Source organism: Hyla sarda, chromosome 9 (genome assembly GCF_029499605.1).
Source record: "Hyla sarda isolate aHylSar1 chromosome 9, aHylSar1.hap1, whole genome shotgun sequence".
Taxonomy (NCBI): domain Eukaryota; kingdom Metazoa; phylum Chordata; class Amphibia; order Anura; family Hylidae; genus Hyla; species Hyla sarda.
In genome coordinates, this window is record NC_079197.1 from 81,911,270 (window position 1) to 81,937,943 (window position 26,674).

At 45.4% G+C, this 26,674-nt stretch overlaps 1 long non-coding RNA gene across 2 annotated transcripts; it reads right to left on the reverse strand.

The window, feature by feature from the left end:
* Positions 1-26,591, reverse strand: LOC130290843 (uncharacterized). Of its 2 annotated transcripts, XR_008847716.1 has the most exons (4): positions 26,454-26,591; positions 24,684-24,727; positions 18,775-18,838; positions 1-162 (listed from the first exon to the last, which is right to left on the reverse strand). It is a non-coding gene; the product is annotated as an uncharacterized LOC130290843 (long non-coding RNA). The 2 variants fall into 2 exon arrangements; XR_008847715.1 differs by lacking the exon at positions 18,775-18,838.
* Positions 26,592-26,674: the final 83 nt, after the last annotated feature.

Consider the following 26,674-nt stretch of genomic DNA (forward strand, 5'->3'; position numbering starts at 1 on the left):
TCCACCAAACTTTAATATCCTGGTATTCGCTAAATGCCACAGAGCCTTGGCCTCTTTTATACCATATGCACTCCAGCGTGACCTGTTGTGGTGTCCATTTGGTAGCTGACTTGGAGTGTTTCAACTTCCCAGTAATTTTACTCACAGTTGACCTTTAAAGACCTAGAAGGGAAGACATTTTGTGAACTGACATATTGCAACAATGGCATCATATAACAGTATCATTAGTATTCATTGAGCTCTTTAGAACAATCCATTTCAAAACATTTATAAAGGCAGACTACATTAGTAGATTATTGAATTTAATTACACATGGGCATAAATTACTAAATAAAACACCTGCATTGAATGATAAAGATGTTGCGCCCCAATACGCTTGTCCATATAGTGTAGGCTCCCACCAATATACACCCTCTTTCAAATAAACTGTTGCTCATGCTTCCCCTATAAACTGCAGTTTATGGCGCTCTTCCACACAAAGACTGCTACTTAGGGTCACCTCAAACTTCTGTCCATGAGCCCTCATCCACACATACTGCTAATTAGACCCCCTTGCTACTACAACTGTTGCCCTCTTTACCTCCCCTTCTCTTGATTGCAGCAATACAGGAAGGTACTGGAACTATAGTATGGGCATGGCAAAAAAAAATTACATTTATGCATTTTTAAAACGAGTTTGCCACAACTTTGCCCTAGCTGGTTGTGGGCTACTAGAGAAACCACCAGCTCCTGGAGGGACAGTCTGAGCCTCTCAGAAAAAGTCATGTTAGAATGCTGTCTATACAGATTAAAGGTGAAGATTGAGTCAATACCTCAGTGTGCTTGTTGTGCATAAACTTATCCCATGGAAAAAAAATGACCAATTCTCCTGCTGGGTAACACTGTGCAGGCTTGCATGGGGGGAGGATGGGAGGGGATGCTTCGTATTGTTGTTCACTTACGGACATCTCAGAGGCCTTCATGTAATCTCGCTATTGTTGTCCTGTGCCTTATATACCTTCTTTGACGTACTCTTCGAATTGTGAACCTTCAGATTGGCTACTCTTCACGATGCTGTTATATACTTTTATATTTCCCTTGATGTTTTTTTTATTTATGATGATTTATTTTGTTTTGTTTGAAAAAAGGTCAATAAAAAAATATATATATAAAAAGAGAGAATCTGACAGCTGGATCACCCGCACTAAACCCAATATACTGGGTTATAGTGCGGGTGAATAGCTGTAAAATGAAGGGTTATTTGGTGCCTTCTGTGCAGACTTATGTATGTTAACAGTTTCATTTTGCATTCCAGCACGCATTGGAGGTGGGCAGCTGGCTCCCCGAGCACCCCTGTCTCATCTATACTCCGCCCACAGCCCGCGCCTGTCTTGAATATTTAAATTCTTCACTCTTATGTCACTAGGATGTGAGAGCATGTGGGGGGAGGTGAGCGCTCTGAGAGTGCAGGTGTAGCGATGCTTCAGTGGTGCATAAAGAGATGCACTGTCACACCTTTGTGGGAGTTTGCCTAAAGCAACAACATTTTAGCACAAAGCAACAATGCTGCAACCTATCTAGCATGTTACAATACAGGGGTGTTACCCAGAGATGTAGCCAGCTCCTTTGCGCCCAAGGCAAGCCCAGAAAAAAAAGAAGTTTAAAAAGTGGTTCTGGAGTATAATATAGGCTATAACTCAGATGTACACAGTGACCCCCGCCAGTAGAATAGTTAGTACAGCTCTGGAGTATAATACAGGATATAACTCAGGATCAGTACAGGATAAGTAATGTAATGTATGTAGAATAGTGAGTGCAGGTCTGGAGTATAATACAGGATATAACTCAGGATCAGTAATGTAATGTATGTACACAGTGACCACACCAGCAGAATAGTGAGTGCAGTTTTGGAATATAATACACAATATAACTCAGGATTAGTAAAGGATAAGTAATGTAATGTGACCTTGCATTCACTGAAATAGTGAGATTTTGTTCAATGGGTGGCACCCATTGGGAAAAATCTATCCATTGGAGTAAATGCAAGGTCTCATTACATTAATTTCCATGGAAGCAGCAGGCCACTTACCTAGTCTCCTAAGGAAACTAGTAAGGAGACTAATGTGATGCTCTTATATCAGTGGCAGCTCTGGACTACAATTAAATATAACTTAGGATAGTGACTACAGCCCTGGGAGTATAATACAGAATGAGGATGTAACCAAGCGCCACACTTTTGCTCAGGAAGAGGATTGCACCCGGGGACCAAGGCAGGGCACAGCAGGAGCGCTGGAGGTGAGTACAGGTCCACTGTAGCAAAATTGCAGTGTCCTGTTCAGTTCAGACGGCGAGCGAACGGTCCCTTCCTGCCTCCGGTTTATCCGATCAGCCCCTAAATGTAATTAAGCCCCTTCCCTAATAAAAGTTTTGATCACCCCTGTGATGGACCGACCAAAGACCTCTCAGTGGCCCCCTCCACAAAAAGCGACTTCTCCTTCCAGACAACAAGCCCCAGCATACCACAGTCAATATCCCTAGGCAGAATTAGAGAATATTGCATACCCTTATCCAAAGAACCATTATTGAAAGAGCTTTATTGATAGTTCAGTCATTACAAGTCATACAATAAATTACAATCACACAAAGCATGACAGTACAATACACAGCAAAAATCTGTGATTAAGGTGGGGGCGTGGGCTACGGGGCGGGTCTGGGGGCATGGGGGAGTGGGCGACTGTGGGGTGGGGAGGGAGCGGATCACAGGGCCGACACTACTGGGACACATCTTCAGGGGGACATGGGGAAGGAGAGGGGTCTTCACTCCTCTTCTTCATCGACGGCCAGGCTGTCCAAGATGGAATAGTCTCTGAGCAGTCTCCGGATGAACCTGCGGTAGTTCCGGACGGACATGTTCTCCCTGTTGATCATGAGGCGGTTCCTGGCAAGCCACACAGCTACCTTAAAACAGTTCATAAGGTGCCAGGCCTCCTGGATGGTCCCTACATCGTGGGTCCCAGGGAACAGACCGTAAAGCACCGAATGGTACGTTAGGCAGTTCCTGGGTACAGAGACTCTAGGTTAATGTTCCAGGGCGTCCAACAGACCCTGCGTAAAGGGGCACTGCCAAAACATGTGCAAAGATGTTTCCTCCACAAAGGGGCACCGGGGGCAGTACCGGGTTCTGCACATGTCACGGGCATGCATGAATGACCTAAGAAACAGTCCTCCCTTAACCCCTTAACGACGCAGGACGTATATTTACGTCCTGCGCCGGCTCCCGCGATATGAATCAGGATTGCGCCGCGATCCCGCATCATATCGCGTCGGTCCCGGCGCTCATCAATGGCCGGGACCCGCGGCTAATACCACACATCGCCGATCGCGGCGATGTGCGGTATTAACCCTTTAGAAGCGGTGGTCAAAGCTGACCGCCGCTTCTAAAGTGAAAGTGAAAGTGACCCGGCTGCTCAGTCAGGCTGTTCGGGACCGCCACGTTGAAATCGCGGCATCCCGAACAGCTGACCGGACACCGGGAGGGCCCTTACCTGCCTCCTCGGTGTCCGATCGACGAATGACTGCTCTGTGCCCGAGATCCAGGCAGGAGCAGTCAAGCGCCGATAACACTGATCACAGGCGTGTTAATACACACCTGTGATCAGGATGAGAGATCAGTGTGTGCAGTGTTATAGGTCCCTATGGGACCTATAACACTGCAAAAAAAAAAGTAAAAAAAAAAGTGTTAATAAAGGTCATTTAACCCCTTCCCTAATAAAAGTTTGAATCACCCCCCTTTTCCCATAAAAAAAAAAACAGTGTAAAAAAAAAAATAAATAAACCTATGTGGTATCGCCGCGTGCGTAAATGTCCGAACTATAAAAATATATCATTAATTAAACCGCATGGTCAATGGCGTACGCGCAAAAAAATTCCAAAGTCCAAAAAAGCGTATTTTGTTCACTTTTTATACCATTAAAAAATGAATAAAAAGTGATCAAAAAGTCTGATCAAAACAAAAATCATACCGATAAAAACTTCAGATCACGGTGCAAAAAATTAGTCCTCATACCGCCCTGTACGTGGAAAAATAAAAAAGTTATAGGGGTCAGAAGATGACATTTTTAAACGTATAACTTTTCCTGCATGTAGTTATGATTTTTTCCAGAAGTGCGACAAAATCAAACCTATATAAGTAGGGTATCATTTTAACCGTATGGACCTACAGAATAACGATAAGGTGTTAATTTTACCGAAATATGCACTGCGTAGAAACGGAAGCCCGTTGATTTTTTTTTCCATTTTGCCGTGCATTTTTGGGTAAAATGACTAATGTCACTGCAAAGTAGAATTGGCGACTCAAAAAATAAGCCATAATATGGATTTTTAGGTGGAAAATTGAAAAGGTTATGATTTTTAAAAGGTAAGGAGGAAAAAACGAAAGTGCAAAAACGGAAAAACCCTGAGTCCTTAAGGGGTTAATGGCCATCCATGACAAGTCCTTATCTCCATTGGTAAGCCACTTTGAACCCACATTGGTAAACACAGTCTCTGCCATGGCCGGAACGAGCTCCAACAAGTCCTTAGCTTGGATGAGCTTGTCGATGGTCTTTGGCTTCCACAGATCAGGCTTCAGTCCCTCCAGCTGGTGCTCCCTCACAAACCGGACAACATCCCCATAGAACCAGGGAGTGTTCCAGTTGTAAGAGATGGAGCTGTCCCACTTGTCCAGAGGGACAAGAGAAACAAGTGCGACATGGACCTGCCCGCTGAGATGACTCTTTTCTACAAGAGTCTACTGCATGCTGACACATGCAAAGGAAGCCCGAAGCAAAGTGGGGATATCAGGCATTCCCTTCCCACCCTTGCGGGGCTCCTTACTTATCAGTCTGCTTGACTCTGTCCATTTTGCTCCAGATTAAGTGAAACACGGTACGGGTGATGGCCTTGCAAATGGTGGCATGGGGAGGCCAGGCCTGTGCAGTGTATTGGAGCACAGGCAAAACTTCACTGCACAAGACCAGTGTTTTGCCCTCCATCGAAAGCTTTCTGGAGCTTCACAGTCTGATCTTAGAGTTCATTTTTGCCAGTCAGTCTTGCCAAGACTTAAGTGCTGCTTCCTAGACCAGACTCCCAAGATTTGGATGAAGTCTGGTTTAACAGTAAAGAGGTAGGGGGTGGAAGAAGCCAGGTGCCATTCCCAGAAGAGTTGACTCTTCAGGCAGTTGACTTTTGCCCCCAAAGATTTGCCGAAGTCCTCGCAGGTCTGGACAAGTGCAGTCACCGAATGCCGGTCAGCGAAGAACACGGTCACGTCGCCCATGTAGAGCGAGCACTTGACCTTGTAGCTATCTGGTCCTGGTGCAGTGATCCCTCTGATCGCTCCATTCTGCCAGATAGACTCAGCGAAGAGCTTTATAACACAAACAAAAAGAAGAGGTGAAAGAGGGCAGCCTTGTCTGACCCCTGAAAGAATTGGGAAGGGGTCAATCTTCCAGCCGTTCACCAACATCGTGCTGCAAATATCAAAATACATGAGATTCACAAAAGAGTAAAACATCTTCCCCAGACCCAGCCTGCGCAAAGCCCTGCCCATGAAAACGTGGGTGACACGGTCAAATGCCTCGGTCCTGGATGTAATGGACCGTGTCTCTTACAAGGGCAAGGCTATCGGCGATCCCGCGATCGGGGATGCCACAGGTCTGGTCCAGATGGACGATCAGCCCAGATTTCAGCCTGTTGGCTAGCACCTTGGCGAGGATCTTGTAGTCCACGTTCAGGAGAGAGATGGGACGCCAATTTTTCATGTCACATCTCTCCCTCTTCCAAGATATGGAAACAAGAAATGCTGTTCTCTCCCTCTTCCGCTTATACAAGATCGTGATCATCCCTTCTCTCAACGACTAAGGCATTCTGCCCCCCACCATCTCCTCGTACACCTCCAACCGGTCTGGACAGATCAGGTCCCCCAGTGCTACATAGAGCTCGGCCGGGAGACCATCACTGCCCCGGGTTCTGACGGGCATAAAGGATTTAGTGGCAGAGAGAAGCTCCCTTGCAGGGATTGTCCATAGTCACGGCACCTGCGGGATCAACAACGTTAGTGATACCTGACAGTAACCTCTCGGCGGCTTTGGGGTCGGATGACTTTGGGGCATAGAGATTGCTGTAGAAGTCTGAGATGACCCCCATCACCTCCTCCTTGCCCCTCCTCATGTGTACGGTCTCATCTTGCAGTTCAGTCAGGGGCATGTGGCCAGCAAGAATTACACTTCTCACCCTTTTCCAGGTTCTCCACCTTGAATGAAAGACAATTTGCTTGGATTCATCCTCAAAGTGCCTTTTCGGTCTCCTCCAGCTCCTCCCTGACTCACCGGTAATTCTGTTTTCACAAGCCATGATAGCACCACCTGAAAGAGAGAAACTCCACCCATAGGGACAGGAAACCTTTGAGAATAAAAGGAAGCCCTCTCCTCTCCATCCTCAGTGAGTTGCAAAGACCTAGAAGAGCCTTCCTACTTCGTTAGTAATAACAGTCATAATCATAATTGAACAAAGAAATATATACATTTTAATATGCTACACCCAAGTGATCTAAGCACCCATGAAAAAGGAACTATTTAGAAAAACAAAAGGGTGGGAATGAAGCGGTGCTGTCATGGCTCGTGAAAACAGAATTACCGGTGAGTAATTACCAGCTTTTCCCATCGCCATGACAGCACCATCTGAGAGAATACCAGAGACCAAGATTAGGGTGGGATAACAGTTTGGAGAACCTTACGACCAAATGATAAATCAGAACAGTTCTCCATGTCCAACCTATAGTGGCGAAAAAAAGTGTGGAGAGACGACCAGGTGGCTGCCTTACAGATTTGGTCTATCAAGGCTCCTCCCCTCTCGGCTCCTCCCCTCTTGGACAAAAAGTCTATTTGATATCCTAAAATCTTTAGTTCTTTCCAAATAAGAAAGAGCACATCTCCTGACATCCAGCATATGAAGAAGATTTTTCCCTGTCATTTTACAGATTGCTACAAAATGAGGGTAAGTTTATCTCCCGGGATAAATGAAAACTAGATACCATTTTTTGGCAAAAACGCTGGGTCAGTCCTGAAAACTATGAAAAATTTGCTATTTCACCTACTCTACGAGCAGAGGTAACAGCTATCAGGAGAGCAGTCTTCAAAGTCAGGTTTCTGATAGCAATAGAAGAAACTGGCTCAAAGGGTTCACCACATAACGGGGGAGATTTATCAAAACCTGTCCAGAGGAAAAGTTGCTGAGTTGCCCATACCAACCAATCAGATCGCTTCTTTCATTATTGAAAAGGCCTCTGCAAAATGAAAGAAGCGATCTGATTGGTTGCTATGGGCAACTGGGCTTTTCCTCTGGACAGGTTTTAATAAATCTTCCCCAACATGTTGAGAACTAAAGTTAAATCCCAAGGAGGAGTTTTAGGTTTTTTTTTTTAATCTGGAGTCTTTTGGTTGCCTTAAAGAATCTTATAATCCATGGATGACTAGCTATAGACTGAGTGAACAAAGATCCTAGGGCTGATTCTTGTACTTTGAGAGTAGCTAACTTAAGTCCTTTTTCTAAACCTTTATGAAGAAAATCCAGGATTGATGCAATATTGGGTTTGTCAAAGTCCACCAGGGATGGTTTTACAAAATTTAAGTAAGCCTTCCAGATCTTGAAGTAGATTGCAGAGGTCACAGGCTTCCTAATTGATTGTAATGTTGAGATGACTGAGTCAGATAACCCTTTGTTTCTCAGAATTACCCTTTCAAATTCCATGCAGTTAGGTGCAGACTGTGAGTATCTGGATGGAATATAGGACCCTGAAACAAAAGATCCGGCTGTTCCGGTAAGACCCAGGGGTCTGTTAATGACATCACCCAAAGGCAGAAGAACCATGCCCTGCGGGGCCAGAATGGAGCTATGAGAATAACCCTCGCCCTGTCTTCCTGAATCTTTTTTTAGAACTCTTGGTATTAATGCTAGTGGAGGGAATGCATAGCTCAGACTCCACTTTCAATACTGGGACAGTGCATATACTCAGTGGCGTACTAAGGGGGGGGGCGGGGAGGCGGCCCACCCCGGGTGCCACTCACAAGGGGGGTGCCAGGGGTGGACTGACCCACCGCCACCGCCGCCACTACTGAGGATCCGGGACACTCGTCCCAGATCCCCAGCAGACAGCGGTGCCTTCTCCTGTATGCGCGATACACGCACATACAGGAGAAGGCGTCCCCTCTGTGTGAGCCGCATCTGCAGCTCTGCAGGTGGGATATCAGGTGAGCATCATTTTTTTTTTTTTATCAACTCTACATATACCTATTGGGAAGGGGAGGGGTTACTCTACATATACCTATGGGGAAGAGGGGGGGGTGTAGTGGCATATACATGTGGGAAAGAGGGGGGTGTAACTGCATATACCTATGGGGAAGAGGGGGGGTGTAGCTGCATATACATGTGGGAAAGAGGGGGGTGTAACTGCATATACACCTATGGGAAAGGGGGGGTGTAACTGCATATACACCTATGGGAAAGGGGGGGGTGTAACTGCATATACCTATGGGAAAGGGGGGTGTAGCTGCTTATACCTATGGGAAAGAGGGGAGGGGAAGGTAACTCTGCCTATACCAATGGGGAAGAGGGGGGGGGGAATCTGCCTTTAAGTATGGGAAAAAAGGGGTTTAACTCTGACTATACCTATGGTAAACGGGGGAGGGGTTTTTTAACTCTTCCTATACCTACGGGGAAAGGGGGTGGGGGGACTCTGCTGCCTATACCTAAGGAGAAAGGGGGGTTAACTCTGTTCCTATACCTATTGGGAAAGGGGTTTAACTCTGCTGCCTATACTTACAGGGAAGGGGGGCTACCTAACTTTATACCTGGATGCCTAACTACTTACCTACATATCCAGCTACCTAACTATGTACATACCTGGCCTTCATGCATGGCTGCCTAACTACCTAGCTAGCTACCTACCTACCTAACTTGTCACCTACCTACATATCTGGCTTCATGATCTACCTACCTAGTTACCTATTTACCTGGCTACCTACCTACCTACCTACCTGCCCGTTTACTGTGCAGGACACCAAGGAGGGCATTATTACAGTTTGTGGGCCTATAGATGGAAAGATTGTGTAGAGGAGTGGAGGGCACTGGAAAAATGCAGAGTCTGACATGTTTTTCCTGCAGATGTTAAGAGATCCACATGGCGGTCTTAGGCTGGGTTCACACCACGTTTTTCAAATACGGTAACCGTATACGGTTTTCCACAAAAAAACGTATCCGACCGTATTCGAAACCGTATGCATAGAGAATGCATTGTAAACCGTATTCCAAATGTTGTGTATGGTTGCATCCGTTTTGCCTCGGATACGGTTTTGCTGATTTTTCAACCGTAGGCAAAAACGCTGTCGACCACGTTTTTGCCTCCGGTTGGAAAATCGTATGCGAACCGTATGCGGTTCTTTTAACATTGTTGTCTATGAGGACCGTACACAGAATTTCAGAATACGGTTGCACACGGTTTTTCTAATCCGTTTTTGGAGTTGACACATGCGCAGATTGGAATTTCAATAGAACAATAGTAACTTTATTAAATTGCTGGAAAACTAATTCCAACAAAATAGCAAAACCGTTGGCAAAAACTGATGCAAACGGATAGAACCGTACGGGGAAAAACCGTATACGTTTTAATTTGGAGTCATACGGTTGTATATGGTTGCATACGGTTGATGCCATACGTTTTTTAGCGGAAAACCGTATACGGTAACCGTATTTGAAAAACGTGGTGTGAACCCAGCCTTATCCGGATGGAGAAGAAACGGAAAGCGGACGCCGCTGATCAGAAAATACGTAATTGTGAGTCCCAAAATGTAACTGTAATCGCTTATATGGTATATGCATCCTGTGTATAGCTGATATCTACCGCCATATGGTTCTGTATATAATCAATTATATGGTATACACATCCTGTGTACAACTGATATCTACTGCCATATGGTCCTGTATATAATCACTTATATTGTATACAGATCCTTTATAGTATACTGCTCTGTGTATGGTGGTTTTATTCAGTACAGTATGGCGGCATTATCCAATTATTGTGTGGTGGTATATATTTACTCCTTGTATACCAGTATTATTGGTCATGGAAATTTACCTACGTTAAAGTGTTTCTTATATATATAAATTTTAGTTTATTGTGTGTGGGATTTAGGTGGAATAGGGGGCGTGGCAGAAGATTGACGATCTGCAGAGCCTAGTAGGGGCCCTTGCTTTTTTTTGGTCCGTGGGCCCCGAGTGTTGTCGATCCTCTCCTGGGAGGGGGTGTAATTAAGGGGGCGAAAGGGTTTGGGGGGGGGGGCAAATGCTCTAGGTACGCCCCTGCATATACTGCTGTAGGGTTCTCTGAGGGGGACAGGGAGTGAAACTGCTTTACTTGGCCATTCTCTCTGGTGGCAAACAGATCTATCTGAAGATCGCCCCAAAGTACACAAATTTTCCTGAATATGTCCTTGTTTAGGTGCCACTCTCCCTGATGGAGACAATGTCTGCTCAGACAGTCTGCCCTGGTGTTTAGAGAGCCCTTTAGATGAACCGCTGATATTGACGCTAGGTTTTTTTCTGAATAGGAGAGGACATGGGAAGAGAGAGACATCAGATGAGGGCTCTTAGTTGTGCCCTGTCTACTTATAAGTGCCACAATAGTTTAATTTTCTGAAGGAATTTTTACATTTTTCTGAGAGATAGTGTGTCCAATTGTATGCAGAGCACGAAGGACTGCCAATAATTCTTTATAATTAGAAGACTCATACCGAAGTAAACTTTTGTTCCGGCAGTTTAACTCTTACAGCCAATATTACATGCTGTGGATGCCCGCCAGCAGTCACAATAATGAGCTCCCTGCTGCAGCTGGGTAGCTTTGTGTGTCCGCTTATAGTGGCGGATTTCCCTCCGGCAGTCATGAGCAGACACACTGAGCTACTCAGCCGCAGCAGTGATCTTGCCCTTGTGACTGCCGGGGCATTTGGGGTTTGAAATATGCTGCGGATGCACTTTATGTGACCCTACACTTCGTCCTGTTCATACTGCGTTCCAGCAGTATGTTAGAGGTATCCGTCAGCATCACGTCAAAAAAACTGATGCTGACGTATACTCTGTAGCAGCTCCATTCATTTCTGAATGAGACTGCTACAGTATGCATTGACATCCCTTTTTTGACATGACAACGGACACCTATACTGCAGAAATGCAGTATGAATAGGGACTATCACCCAACTTCACCCCCCACCCCCCTCCCCCAACAAAATAAACCATTTTTTAAAAGATTTTTTTTATTTATTTTTAACACCCAGTGATGGATACATTTGCCATGAGTGGGTGCTTATTCCCACAACATGACGGATATATCCATCAGGAACTTTAACTGTCAAAGACAGCCGCAACTCACTGCTAGCCGACCAAGGACCGATCAGAGCGGTCCCTGGTCCAGCCAATACACTTGTAGGGGTGTGGTATTGTCCAACAGGGCACAACTAAAATTTCAGGAGCCTGGGCTAGGTGGAAATCCATGGCCCAGAGTCCCCCAAAATCGAATGGCACTGTGGTCAGAGAAGAAGCAGGGGACTATACTGCTCTCGAAGTAAAGATGAAGTCTATCCGAGAACGGAGCGAGCCATCGGGGCGGTTCCACGTATAGTTTATGGAGCCGTTCCCAATGGACCCAACAACGTCCTGCAAAGATGCCTCTGTCACCATCTCGATCATCAGCTTGGACATCATGTCAAGATTGGCGGATGTGCCAGAACTGCGCCATACCACCTCAATGGGGCAGTTGAAGTCACCACCCAACACTACTGCCCTAGTGGTGGCAAGCTGAGCCCACAGGGTCTGGAGAACCTCCAGTCTGACATTCTTCTCAAGGGAGGCATACACATTGATGAGCCGCACGGGCTCACCCTCCCAAGAACCACCTGCGACAAGAAGTCTGCCACAGACGAGCTCCTGGATGGAATCAAGTGCAAAGTTTCCTCCCCTGATCAGGATGGCCACCCCCACAGATCTACAGTCACCCCCACCAGACCAGTAGGAAGGGCCGTGAGACCACTGCCTGGCCAGATGGTTGTAAGACCTAGAAGAGGACAAAGCACATTCCTGCAGCATGTAAATATCACACCTCACAGACAGTAAGCACAGTCTGAAATCTAAACCTATCTCTAATACTCCTCACATTAATGCTAAAGATGTTAAGATCAGCCATGGGAATAAAAAAGAAAAGTTAGTTCAGATACTAGCTACCACTCCGGTCAGGCGGTTCCCCTTCTCTGGTGCCTGGGACGGGTCAGAGGAGAGATGGGCCGGGCCAGGGATGGGGTGGTGGTTTTTGCCTTCTTACCCTCCTTGGTCTGTATGGCCTTTTGTGCTGCTGGCTCTGGAGCTGGGGCTGGCTTCGGTGCTTTCCCTGCCACAGATGCCCATGTTCTCTCCCTCTGGGGGCAGTCCTTCTAGCTGTGGGCTGCCAGTTCTCAGAGGTTGCAAGTCTTGCTCTTCAGGCAATTCTTCGTCGTGTGACCTGTCACTCGGCAAAACCTGCAGGCATCTTCCTCTCAGTCCTTACTCTCGCGGCCCTTCTTGACACATCTCTTGCAGGTCTCTGGCATGTCCAGGTAGAAAATAAGTCCTGTGGAGTTGCCCAAGGAGAATGTCGGTGGCAGGTGTTGTAATCCGTCTGCAGAGTAAAGGTCCTTGTTTAGTCTGACAACCACAGACCACTTGCAGGTCCAGAATCAGAGGGAGTTCAGGATGTGAGTGGGCTCCTTCACCACGGTGCAGAAGCGCCTCAGGAACATTGGGATGTCCTTGCCGGGGGTGTGTGGGTTCCGAATTGAGACCGTCACCCGCCTCTCCTCTCTTTGGATAGGGCAGTTGCCCACAAAGCTAGAGAAAGTCTCCCAGTATCTTCTACAGGTGCTGATGGTGGTGAAGGTAATGTGGAAGATCCCACACATGAATGTTGCTATCAACACCAAAAGATTAGACCATATTGGACAAGGAAAACATGAAGCCACATTGCGAAAAACGCATTTGGGGTAGGAGGTAAGAGGCATTGCTCTGTAGGGTACATGATCTTCCTTTGTTACTTAATTTCTGAAGTCCTTTTGATACTGAGCAACATTTAAGTGGTTATTACCCTTTTTTCATGTTCGTGTTATAGTATCAGTGCACACATTTGTGGAAATACCTGCTGCTAGTTTTTGTATAACTTATCATCCATTAGGCACAGATGTAGTAAATGGCCCTTTATAATCCTTTATAGGAGCAATATTTTATTATATCTAATTGATGCCTCTACCCTCCACTCATCTGCCTGAGCTCTGTTGTTGTACCATTATGTGTTTTTTATATGTCTTTTTAAAATTTATTGTAATTCAATAAAATGTATACTTTTTTCTATATCATTGTTTTCCTTGTCCAATATGGTCTAATCTTTTGGTGTTGAGTGTTGTGGGTGACCATGTGACAATGTACCTCAGATGGCCTTTAAATAGTTACATAGTTAGCACGGTCGAAAAAAGACAAATGTCCATCAAGTTCAACCAGGGAATTGAAGGGTAGGGGTGTGGCGCGATATTGGGGAAGAGATGGGATTTTATATTTCTTCATAAGCATTAATGTTATTTTGTTCCAGGAATGTATCTAATCCTGTTTTAAAGCTGTTAATTTTTACTGCTGTGACCAGTTCCTGAGGTAGACTGTTCCATAAGTTCACAGTTCTCATGGTAAAGAAGGCCCCTTGAGACTAAACTTTTTCTTCTCCAGACGGAGGGAGTGCCCCCTCGTCCTTTGGGGGGGTTTAACCTGAAACAGTTTTTCTCCATATTTTTTGTATAGGCCATTAATATACTTATATACGTTTATCATATCCCCCCTTAAACGTCTCTTCTCAAGACTAAACAATTGTAACTCCTTTAATCGCTCCTCATAGCTAAGATGTTCCATGCCCCAAATTAGTTTAGTCGCACGTCTCTGCACCCTTTCCAGCTCCACAGTGTCCCTTTTATGGACAGGTGACCAAAACTGAACAGCATATTCCAGGTGACGCCGTACCAATGCTTTAGAAAGGGGGAGTATTATGTCCCTGTCCCTTGAGTCCATGCCTCTTTTGATACATGACAATATCCTGCTGGCTTTGGAAGCAGCAGCCTGACATTGCATGCTATTCTGTAGTCTGTGATCTACAAGTACACCCAGATCCTTCTCTACCAGTGACTCTGCCAGTTTAATCCCCCCCTAAGACATACGACGCATGCATTGGGTAATACATTGGGTAATTCGTGAATGTTGCTATGTCAAGGGTTTCCGCTGAGGAGAAGCCTTGTTTCACAAGCATCTTCTTGCAGAACACGTCGTGGGACATGTCCAGCACCCTTCCATCCACTGGCTTGAGCTTCTGGGCAACAGTCTGCCTTATCCAGGGCTGGAGCTTCTTGATTGGGGGTTCTGCTGTCCTTCTGCCTTGCTGAGGTGGAGGTTGAAGATGGCTGGGTTTGGGGCTAGGCCTCCAAGCTTTGCCCTGCAGCTTCCTTCTGGGTCGACTTGCTGGTTGAGGCCATGGCTTCTTCCAGCAGGCTATTTTCTTCTTTTGGAGAGTCTTCACAAAGTCTTCTTTCCCGGGTGAGAGGAGCTATGCAAATCCGTTTCAGGTGGAAGGAGCTATGCAAATCTTCTCCAGAGGAGCAGAGCTTCTCCGAGAAGATTCTGCGCCACTTTCATCTTCGCCGAAGTTCCGGAATTCACCGCCAATTCACTTCTTTGAAGGTCTTCATCGGCTTCTTCCAGAGCTGGAGTCTTCAAGATCTTCTCCTTCTTCCGATGTTCCGAGGCAGTACCAAGAGAAGATCTTTAGGTGGTATGCTCTTGAGAATTGTGGTTCTAATAAGAATGAAAAGTACTGTAATCGTACTATGCAAAATCTCTATCATGTGCTGGGAGTTCTTCAGACCTTGGTGATCCTGGTATATCCCCTGCCAGGTAAGTTTTTTATATACCTGAACAATGGACATCTATCTAAAATGCCCTCTGAGCTGGACAAGTCCACCATAGCAAAATTCCGGTGTCCTGATCAGTTCAAATGGCGAGCAGAGGGTCCCTTCCTGCCTTTGGTTTATCCGATCAGCCCTTAAATGTAATTAAGCGTCTTCCCTAATAAAAGTTTTGATCACCCCTTTGATGGACTGGCCAGGGACCTCTCAGTGTACCCCTCCGCCAGAGCAACTTCTCCTTCCAAATGACAAGCCCCAGCATACCACATGCATTATCCCTAGGCAGAACTAGAGAATATCGCATCCCCTTATCCAAAGAACCAGGCAACACCAGTCTTAAAGGGGTACTCCGGTTAAAGCCTTTTTTCTTTTAAATCAACTGGTGGCAGAAAGTCAAACATATTTGTAAATTACTTCTATTAAAAAATCTTAATCCTTCCTGTACTTATTAGCTGCTGAATACTACAGAAGAAATTCTTTTCTTTTTGGAATGCTCTCTGATGACATCACGAGCACAGTTCTCTCTGCTGACATTATAATAATAATAATAATGCTTTATTTATTGTTGTCCTTAGTGGGATTTGAACCCAAGTCCCCAGCACTGCAAGGCAGCAATGCTAACCACTGAGCCACCATGCTGCCCTTAGCATATGTCTGCTATGCATGGTTGCTAAAATGGACAGAGATGTCAGCAGAGAGCACTGTGCTCGTGATGTCATCAGTGTTCCAAAAAGAAAGGAATTTCCTCTGTAGCATTCAGCAGCTAATAAGTACTGGAAGGATTAAGATTTTTTAATAGAAGTAATTTACAAATATGTTTAACTTTCTGCCACCAGTTGATTTAAAAGAAAAAAGGTTTTCACCGGAGTACCCCTTTAAGGTATAAAATCAATCTCTCTTTATTGAGGAACAAGTGACTTCTTTTATAGGAAGGACGTCACAGAGGGAAGGGGCAGTAAAGACAATACAGGTGACAGTAAGTCTGGAAGATCCAATAAAGGCAATTAGCTCTCCCTATAAAGTGCTTTGTGCAGAATGTGGACCGTGTGCAAAATGTGGACTGTGTGCAGAATGTGTCATGAAAACAGCAAATAAAGGTATTTTAATAAGATATCCAACAAGGAGCTTTATGTCATATACTAACATATAGTTCAAAAGGTTTAAAAAAGACCAGAGTCCATCAAATTCAACCTATATCCCTAATGAGTCCCTACTGAGTTGATCCAGAGTTTGGCAAAAAACCCTCATACTAGAAATAAAAATTCCTTCTTGACTCCAATATGCCAATCAGAATAGATCGCTGGATCAACGTTCCGTCCCTATAAATCTATTATACATAACCTGTAATGTTGTTACTCTCCAAAAATGCATCCAGGCCCCTTTTGAACTCTTTTACCGAGTTCACCATGATCACCTCCTCTGGGAGAGAATTCCACAGTCTCACTGCTCTTACAGTAAAGAACCCCCGTCTGTGCTGGTGTAGAAACCTTCTTTCCTCTATATGTAGAGGATGCCCCCTTGTTATAGATACAGTCCTGGGTATAAATAGATCATGGGAAAGATCTCTGTACTGTCCCCTGATATATTTATACATAGTTATTAGGTCTCCCCTAAGCCTTCTTTTTTCTAAACTAATTAACCCTAATTCTGATAATCTTTCTGGGTACTGTAGTCCTCCCATTCCCCGTATTACTCTTGTTGCATGTCTTTGAACCCTCTCCAGCTCCACTATATCTTTCTTGTACACTGGTGCCCAGACTGTACACAGTATTCCATGTGTGGTCTGACTAGTGATTTGTACAGTGGTAGAATTATTTCCTTGCCGTGGGCATCTATGCCCCTATTGATGCACCCCATGATTTTATTAGCCTTGGCAGCAGCTGCCCGACACTGGTCACTACAGTTAAATTTACTATTAACTAAGAATCCCAAGTCCTTTTCCATGTCAGTCGTCCCAAGTGTTCTCCCATTTAATAGATAATCTCAGCCCGGATTTTTCCTCCCCATGTGCATTACCTTACATTTATCAGTGTTGAACCTCATCTGCCACTTCCCAGCCCAAACTTTCAACCTATCCAGATCCATTTGTAACAGTGCACTGTCCTCCATAGTGTTTACCGCTTTACAGAGTTTAGTATCATCTGCAAAGATTGCTACTTTACTATTCAACCCCTCTACAAGGTCATTAATAAATATATTAAATAGAACAGGACCCAAGACTGACCCCTTTGGTACCCCACTAGTAACAGTCACCCAATCAGAATAAGTACCATTAACCCCTTAAGGACCAAGGACGTACCGGTACGTCCTTGGTCCTGCTCTTCTGATATAACGCGGGGTTACACAGTAACCCCGCGTCATATCATGGCGGGCCCGGCGTCATAGTGAAGCCGGGACCCGCCTCTAATAGCGCGCAGCGCCGATCGCGGCACGCTATTAACCCTTTAGCCGCGCGCTCAAAGCTGAGCCGCGCGGCTAAAAGTGAAAGTGAAAGTTCCCGGCTAGCTCAGTCGGGCTGTTCGGGATAGCCGCGGCTAATCGCGGCATCCCGAACAGCTGACAGGACAGCGGGAGGGCCCCTTCCTGCCTCCTCGCTGTCCGATCGCCGAATGACTGCTCAGTGCCTGAGATCCAGGCATGAGCAGTCATGCGGCAGAATCGTTGATCACTGGTTTCTTATGAGAAACCAGTGATCAACATAGAAGATCAGTGTGTGCAGTGTTATAGGTCCCTATGGGACCTATAACACTGCAAAAAAAAAGTGAGAAAAAAAAAGTGAATAAAGATCATTTAACTCCTCCCCTATTAAAAGTTTGAATCACCCCCCTTTTCCAATAAAAAAAAAAACACAGTGTAAATAAAAATAAAAATAAACATATGTGGTATCACCGCGTGCGGAAATGTCCGAGTTATAAAAATATATAATTAATTAAACCGCTCGGTCAATGGCGTGCGCGCAAAAAAATTCCAAAGTCCAAAATAGTGCATTTTTGGTCACTTTTTATATCATTTAAAAATGAATAAAAAGATCAATGATCAATAAGTCCTATCAATGCAAAAATGGTACCGTTAGAAACTTCAGATCACGGCGCAAAAAATGAGCACTCATACCGCCCCATACACGGAAAAATAAAAAAGTTATAGGGGTCAGAAGATGACAATTTTAAACGTATTAATTTTCCTGCATGTAGTTATGATTTTTTCCAGAAGTCCGACAAAATCAAACCTATATAAGTAGGGTATCATTTTAATCGTATGGACCTACAGAATACATATCAGGTGTCATTTTTACCGAAAAATGTACTACGTAGAAACGGAAGCCCCCAAAAGTTACAAAACAGCGGGTTTTTTTCAATTTTGTCGCACAATGATTTTTTTTCCCGCTTCACCATAGATTTTTGGGCAAAATGACTGACGTCATTACAAAGTAGAATTGGTGGCGCAAAAAATAAGCCATCATATGGATTTTCAGGTGTAAATTTGAAAGAGTTATGATTTTTTAAAGGCAAGGAGCAAAAAACGAAAATGCAAAAACGGAAAAACCTCCGGTCCTTAAGGGGTTAATAACCACCCTCTGTTTCCTATCACTGAGACAGTTACTTACCCACATGCACACATTCTCCCCCAGCCCCATCCTTCTCATTTTATGCACCAACCTTTTATGTCACTGGACAACATTAACTGAGGCGCACAAACTGTGAAAATAGTGATGTCCTAAAGTCCATCAAAGTCCAGGTCTTACCGCCACTGAAGCTGGTCCGAGTTCCGCTCAGTCAGTCTTCCATAGTCCATAGTCCTCTGGGAGCCTAGGCAACAATAGCGAAGGGGTAGGGTGACTCTAGGAACTGTCACAGCCCCCTTTTTACCATTTTTTAAATAAAATGTAAACAAAAATAAACATATGTGGTGTCGCCACATGCCTATATGCCCCAAATATTAAAATATAACTTTAATTAAATAAACTGCATGGTCAATGCTGTAAATATTCAAAAAAATGCCAAAGTCCAGAATTGATGATTTTTGGTCAGTTTATATACCACAAAAATGGTAAAGCTAAAAACTACAGATCATGGCACAAAAAGTGAGCGCTCATACATCCCTGTATGTGGAAAAATAAAATAGTGATAGAGGTCAGAAAAGGACAATATTAGACATACTGATTTTCATATAAAAAGTTATAATTTTTAAAACGTAGTAAAATAGAACAAAACCTATATAAATTGGGTATCGTTGTAATCATGTGGACCTATAGAATAAAGATAAGATGTTATATATTTTTTTTACCAAAAAGTTCACTGCGTAGAAAGGGAAGCCCCCAAAACTTAAAAAATTGCTTTATTTTTTATTTTTATATCGCCCTTCAAATATTTTTCTTTTTCAGATTTTATATTTTGTGGTATAATGAGTGGTTTCATAACAAAGTTCAATTGGTGGCACAAAAAAACTTTTTCTTTCATTATGCCCGGGCTGCCAGCATCTAAAACAACAAACGGCACTCACCTGCGCAGCTTCCTTGGTGCCCCAGTATCACCGCTCCAGTCCTTCACTGCTGTCTTCTTCCTGGTTGCCCCTGGTCAACATGTCACAGCTAATCGCTGGCCGCAGTGATGTCCCGCCAAGTTTGGTGATAAGTTGAGCGACAATGTGATGCATTGAGCCTCGGCACCAGGAAGAAGATTACTACCAGGGCTCAATGCATCAAACTACCGCTCAGCCTATTGCCGGCTGAGCTGCAGTTTGATGCACTGATCATGGGCAACCGGGAAGAAGACAGCAGTGGAGGACTGGAGTGGTGATGCCGGGACACCAAAAGAGTGATGCCAGGTAACTCCAGTTTGTTGTTATATATCGTATCAGCCAGGGCATAATGGCTAAAAAAAGATCTGGATGACACATCAAATTTAAGGGGTTATGCCCTAAGTGGTAGTGCAGGTTAGGAATATGTATCCCCCAATCCCCCCCAATTAAACTTCTATCCCCTATTTTTTGAATAAGGGATATATTTTCCTAACCCGAAGTACACGTAGGAAGGTGGGAGGGGTGGTTAGGTATGTGGGGAGGTAGATGGGGGGGGGAGATAGGTAGGTGGGGGGCATTTCGGTGGGGGTGTTACCTATATGGTGGCAGGCACTGGCAGGTGTTATTGGGGTAGGTAGGTGGGGGGGGAGGTAGGCAGGTGGGGGGGCGTAGGTAGGTGTGGGGCAGGACGGTGGGGGGTTACCTATATGGTGGCAGGCACTCACGGTTTATTGGGGCAGGCAGGTGGGGGTTACCTATATGGTGGCAGGCACTGGCAGGTGTTATTGGGGTAGGCAGGAGGGGGGAGGTAGGTAGGTGGGGGGCAGGCCAGTGGGGGTTACCTTTATGGTGGCACTGGAGGAGACCTGGCAGTATAGGCAGACAGGCGGGGGGTAAAGGAACAGGATGGTGCGTCCAATGAGGCAGACTGACGCGGGTGCATGTGTATCTTCCGCACGCTCCTCTCTGCCGGCCTGTTGGGACGACGTCAAACATCATCACTGACGTGATGACTCGCTCTACTTCAAGGCAGCCACTGCGGTACTCTTGGGCCACATGCCCCAGGCAGGCTGTCTGTGAGGTAACAAAAAGAGCAAACACGTCTTCCCCCCTTTACAGAGACTGGAGCAACTGCGCCTGAGGCAACCTGCACAACGCTGCGGCCGCCTGCAAGATAATTAAGGGGAAAAAAAAAGCACATCTGCATCTGTGCCCCTATTACATAGGCTGCAGCTGTGCCTGAGTCACCTTATGGCAGCTACCACTCTGGTGTTACCACTGCCAGCAGTAGCATTGGTGATATCGTCAGAAGCCGCAGGCAACGGACTAACTTATGGGGGTCTCCTTCTGGATGCCCTCATAGATAGTGATGTCTCAGAGCAACTGATGAAACCTAGGTGAGGAAGGGGACCTTTGCATGTTGTATCCCATGAAGTATGCACGCAAAATATTGGACTGTAGCTAGTGCAGAAGTACAGCCTTACACCAATTCCTAAATTACCTTAGACAAGTGTTTTCTGAGTACTGTGATGGAAAAGCCAGGGCAGAAACCCTGTAAGCCTCTGAGCCAGCACATTCACATGGAGTCTAGTACTGTTACAAGTTAAGTCCCTATCCTTCTAGTAAAGTTTCAAGTCTTTAGTTTCATCCTGTAAGTGCAGGGAAGAAAAAAACTGACCAAGTGTATGAAGAACTGTTTACTAGTGTGTTCTTTCTGTATTGGATTTGCAGAAGTTATTATTTATAAATTCTGTTTTTTGAGCTATTCATTTCCTGGGGGACTTGATTCAATGAAGTTGTGGTTAGTGGGAACTGTCATCTAATTATAGGGCTGCTCCATTCCTGCCACCTGACACTACAACCCACATCATTCACTGCAATCACAACCTTACTTTTAGCATCACAAACCTGACAACCTACCAGCTAAGTATCCATCACCTCATCATCACCATCCCGCCATCCCACACCCCCATAACAGTGCGCACCTGCTACGAATGGCTCTATAATAATGTACCTACATAGTGCCTCCCTAACAATATGCGCAAGTTATCGAAGCCTCTATAATAGTGTGCTTACCTAGTCTGCTCATAACAATGTTTATGTCTCCTTAATACTAAACTTACACAGTGCCCTCTTACATTGTGTGCCAGTTACCGATACATAGTATTTCCATAATAGTGTGTGCCAGATACCAATGCCTTCATGATAGTATGCCTAGTGTCCATATTACAGTGCGTGCCAACAACTGATTCCTCTATATTAATGTGCTTACATAGGGCCCCCATAACAGTGTGCACCGGGTACCAATGTTTCCATGATAGTGTGCTTACATGGGTCTCATGGTAGTATGTGCCAGCGACTTATGTCTCCATGATAGTGTGCTTACATCAAGCATGTCAAACTCAAAGGCTAACATGGGCCAAAAGAAAAGAATTACATTTATGTGGGCCGCATCCAAAAAAGGACGTAGTAATGCCGGCCCTTGAATTCTGGGAGCGTGACGTGAGCGAAAGTCAATATGAGGCCCCCACATTAGGTGCAGTATAGTTCCTCCACATTAGGTTGGCAGTATAGTCCCCCCACATTAGGTGCAGTATAGTTCCCCCACATTAGGTGCAGTATAGTTCCCCCCACATTAGGTGCAGTATAGTTCCCCGACATTAGGTGCAGTATAGTTCCCCCCACATTAGGTGCAGTATAGTTCCTCCACATTAGGTTGGCATTATAGTCCCCCCCACATTAGGTGCAGTATAGTTCCCCCACATTAGGTGCAGTATAGTTCCCCCCATATTAGGTGCAGTATAGTTCCCCCACATCAGGTGCAGTATAATTCCCCACATTAGGTTGGCAGTATAGTTCCCCCCCACATTAGGTTGGCAGTATAGTTCCCCCCATTAGGTTGGCAGTATAGTTCCCCCCATTAGGTTATCAATATAGTTCCCCCACATTAGGTGCAGTATAGTTCCCCCACATTAGGTGCAGTATAGTTCCCCCACATTAGGTGCAGTATAGTTCCCCCACATTAGGTGCAGTATAGTTCCGCCGCATTAGGTGCAGTATAGTTCCCCACATTAGGTGCAGTATGGTTCCCCCACATTAGGTGCCATATAGTTCCCCCACATTAGGTGCAGTATAGTTCCCCCACATTAGGTGCAGTATAGTTCCCCCACATTAGGTGCAGTATAGTTCCCCCACATTAGGTGCAGTATAGTTCCCCCCCATTAGGTGCAGTATAGTTCCCCACATTAGGTGCATTATAGTTCCCCCACATTAGGTACAGTATGTTCCCCCACAGACATACAGCCTCCAGCCATATACAGTATATGGCTGGAGGCTGTATGCCTGTGTACTGCCCCACTTCAGTGCTCTGACCACCTCTCCTCCAGTCCGGTCATAGCAATAGGTCCCGGGACCGGAGGAGCGGTGGTCTGAGCACCAAAGCTGATGTGCCACTGGCCACTTACCATGCTGGCCAACACGCGTTTTCCACCTCCATGTTCCGCTCCTCCGCGTCTCCGTTGCTATGGGCGCACGCACGGGATGTCAGTGATGTCCCGGCGTGTGCTATCTCCCGGCGGTCCCTGTGTTTTTAAACTTAACGCTGGGCCGCTGAGAGTTGACGGGACACAGGGATGTCCTCAATAGTGATGGGGGAATCCGCCACTGCAGGGCAAGCACCGGCTCTGCTCGGACCGCAAAAATATTCATTTTGCGCCGCATGTTTGACACCCATGGCTTACATAGTACCCCCATAATGGTATGTGTTAGCTACTGATGCCTCCATGATAGTGTGCTTACATAGTTCCCCCATAATGGTATGTGCTAGGCTAGGGCTGGGCGGCATGACCAAATGTGTGTTTCACGGTATTTTTGTAACTTTCGGCGGTTCCACGGTATATAACGGTATTTCCTCCTCCCCCCCTCAAAATTAATTATCAGCCCAGCGCTGCACTGTTCTGCCCCCCCCCCCCCCCCCAATTAATTATCAGCCCAGCACTGCCCCCATCGGGGTAAATACTCACATGTCACCCGCTAGCGCTTTCCTCCTCGTGCTGTTTGTTGCGGCCACCGGCGCTGACACAAGGTAAACAAAATAAACTAACGCATGTTCCGACGTCGGCCTTACGCTGGGGACGGGAACGTCGGACAGCCGTCAGCCTATCACCGGCCACAGCGATGTTCCGCCTCGGCCGCTGATAGGCTGAACCCACTGTCATGTAAGAAGCTCTGGACGGCTTCTTACATGACAGTGGGCTCAGCCTATCAGCGGCCGAGGCGGAACATCGCTGCGGCCGGTGATAGGCTGACGGCTGTCCGACGTTCCATTCCCTAGGAAGCGGATGAGGCCGGTACCAACGGGAGGTAAGATAAAGTTTATTTTGTTTATTTTTTGCAGCCCGGGCATAGGGATACCACACAATACAGAGCAGTGGTCTTCAACCTGCCGACCTCCAGATGTTGCAAAATGGATGCTGACAGTTGTAGTTTTGCAACATCTGGAGGTCCGCAGGTTGAAAACCACTGGTATAGAGTGTCAGCTGCTGAAACAAACAGGAGGATAGGGGCAGCGCTGGGCTGATAATTAATTGGGGGGCAGAACAGCGCTCGCGGGTCACATATGATTAGTTCCCCGATGTGGGGACAGCGCAGCGCTGGGCTGATTCATTCATTCCCGTAGGGGAGGGGCCAAAATGTCGGTATTCGGTATGAACCCGTATACTGCCCAGCCCTAGTGCTAGCTACCGATGCCTCCATGACAGTGTGCTTACATGGTACCTTGCTAATTGTGTGCCAACTACCAATGTCTCCATGACAGTGTGCTTACATAGTGCCCCCATAATAATGTGTGGCAGTTACTGAGGTCACCATATTAGTGTGCTTGCCCAGGGTAACCACACACTAGAATAATTTGCTATGAAAAAAATCCACAACAAATCTGCACAAAAATCAGTGTGAATTTTGGTGTGGATATTGTTGCAGATATGACCTTCACCATTGATTTTAAGGGAAAAACTCTCAACAAATCTGCAATATAAATTGACATGCTTTACATTTTAATATCTGCACCACAGGTCAGTATATACCAGGACAATTTCAGCTGTGTGTAAATGAGATTTCAGTAACCACATTTACCTTGCTGGTGATTTGATCTGCAGCAGATAGGGCTGCCACCTTTCCTGCAAAAAAAAAAAAAAATAATATATATATATATATATATATATATATATATATATATATATATACTGGCCATGCTAATTTGCATAATTCATTATATATGCGTAACATCACAGGATACACACATGGGGGAAATTTTTCCTATTCTGACCCCTATAACTTTTATTATTTCCCATTATATGGGACTGTATAAGGGCTGATTTTTTTACGTCCCCATTCTGTAGTTTTTACCAGTACCATTTTCGTTTTGGTGGGACTTTTTGGTCCCTTTTTTATTTTTTTTTAACCCCTTAACGACGCAGGACGTATATTTACGTCCTGTGCCGGCTCCCGCGATATGAAGCATCATATCGCGTCGGTCCCGGCGCTCATCAACGGCCGGGACTCGCGGCTAATACCACACATCGCCGATCGCGGCGATGTGCGGTATTAACCCTTTAGAAGCGGCGGTCAAAGCTGACCGCCGCTTCTAAAGTGAAAGTGACCCGGCTGCTCAGTCGGGCTGTTCGGGACCGCTGCGATTTCACCAGCTTGCAGGACACCGGGAGGGCCCTTACCTGCCTCCTCGGTGTCCGAACGGCGAATGACTGCTCCGTGCCTGAGATCCAGGCAGGAGCAGTCAAGCAACGCTAACACTGATCACACTAAAACAGTGTAAAAAAAAAATAAACATATGTGGTATCGCCGCATGCGTAAATGTCCGAACTATAAAAATATATCATTAATTAAACCACACGGTCAATGGCGTACGCGCAAAAAAATTCCAAAGTCGAAAAAAAGCGCATTTTGGTTCACTTTTTATACCATTAAAAAATGAATAAAAAGTGATCAAAAAGTCTGATCAAAATAAAAATCATACCGATAAAAACAGCGCAAAAAATTAGCCCTCATACCGCCCTGTACGGGGAAAAATAAAAAAGTTATAGGGGTCAGAAGATGACATTTTTAAACGTATACATTTTCCTGCATGTAGTTATGATTTTTTCCAGAAGTGCGACAAAATCAAACCTATATAAGTAGGGGATCATTTTAACCGTATGGACCTACAGAATAATGATAAGGTGTAATTTTTACCGAGATATGCACTGCGTAGAAACGGAAGCCCCCAAAAGTTACAAAATGGCGTTTTTTCTTCGATTTTGCCGTTTCGCCGTGCATTTTTGGGTAAAATGACTAATGTCACTGCAAAGTAGAATTGGTGACGCAAAAAATAAGCCATAATATGGATTTTTAGGTGGAAAATTGAAAGGGTTATGATTTTTAAAAGGTAAGGAGGAAAAAACGAAAGTGCAAAAACGGAAAAACCCTGAGTCCTTAAGGGGTTAAATAAAATCGGGAGTTGCAGTTAGTAACTACCACTCCCAGCATGCCCTGATACAGCTTGTAGCTCAGCAGCTGAGCCAAATGAAAAAACTACAACCCCCAGCATGTTGGACTATATAGTAGTATATAGTATAGGTCAGTGTTTCACAACCAAGGGTGCCTCGCGCTGTTGCAAAACTACAACTCCCAGCATGCCCGGACAGCCGTTGGCTGTCCGGGCATGCTGGGAGTTGCAGTTTTGCAACAGCTGGAGGCGCTCTGGTTAGGAAACACTGGTATAGTATATGGTGGATTGGTTGGATAAATTATAAAAATACCGGCAGGGTGGCCAAAATACCGGCTGTGCCAGTAAAACACTGGTCTGTGGGGGAAAAAGTGCAGTAAATCAGTCTAGTGTACATTTACCCTAAACATCCAGTGGAAGCGGTTCTCAGAGCTGGCAGATAGGAGGTGTGAACCATGGTGGCCAAATCTTCCTGATCACAGCCACATATCTGAGCACAATAACCTGATGGGGAGGGAGACATAGGAAAAGCTTCATAGAAACCGCATCACACATGACTCTCTGTGACTCTCTACATTGTAAACGCCGGAGAAGCCAAAAATGCGCACACAACGTAAACATC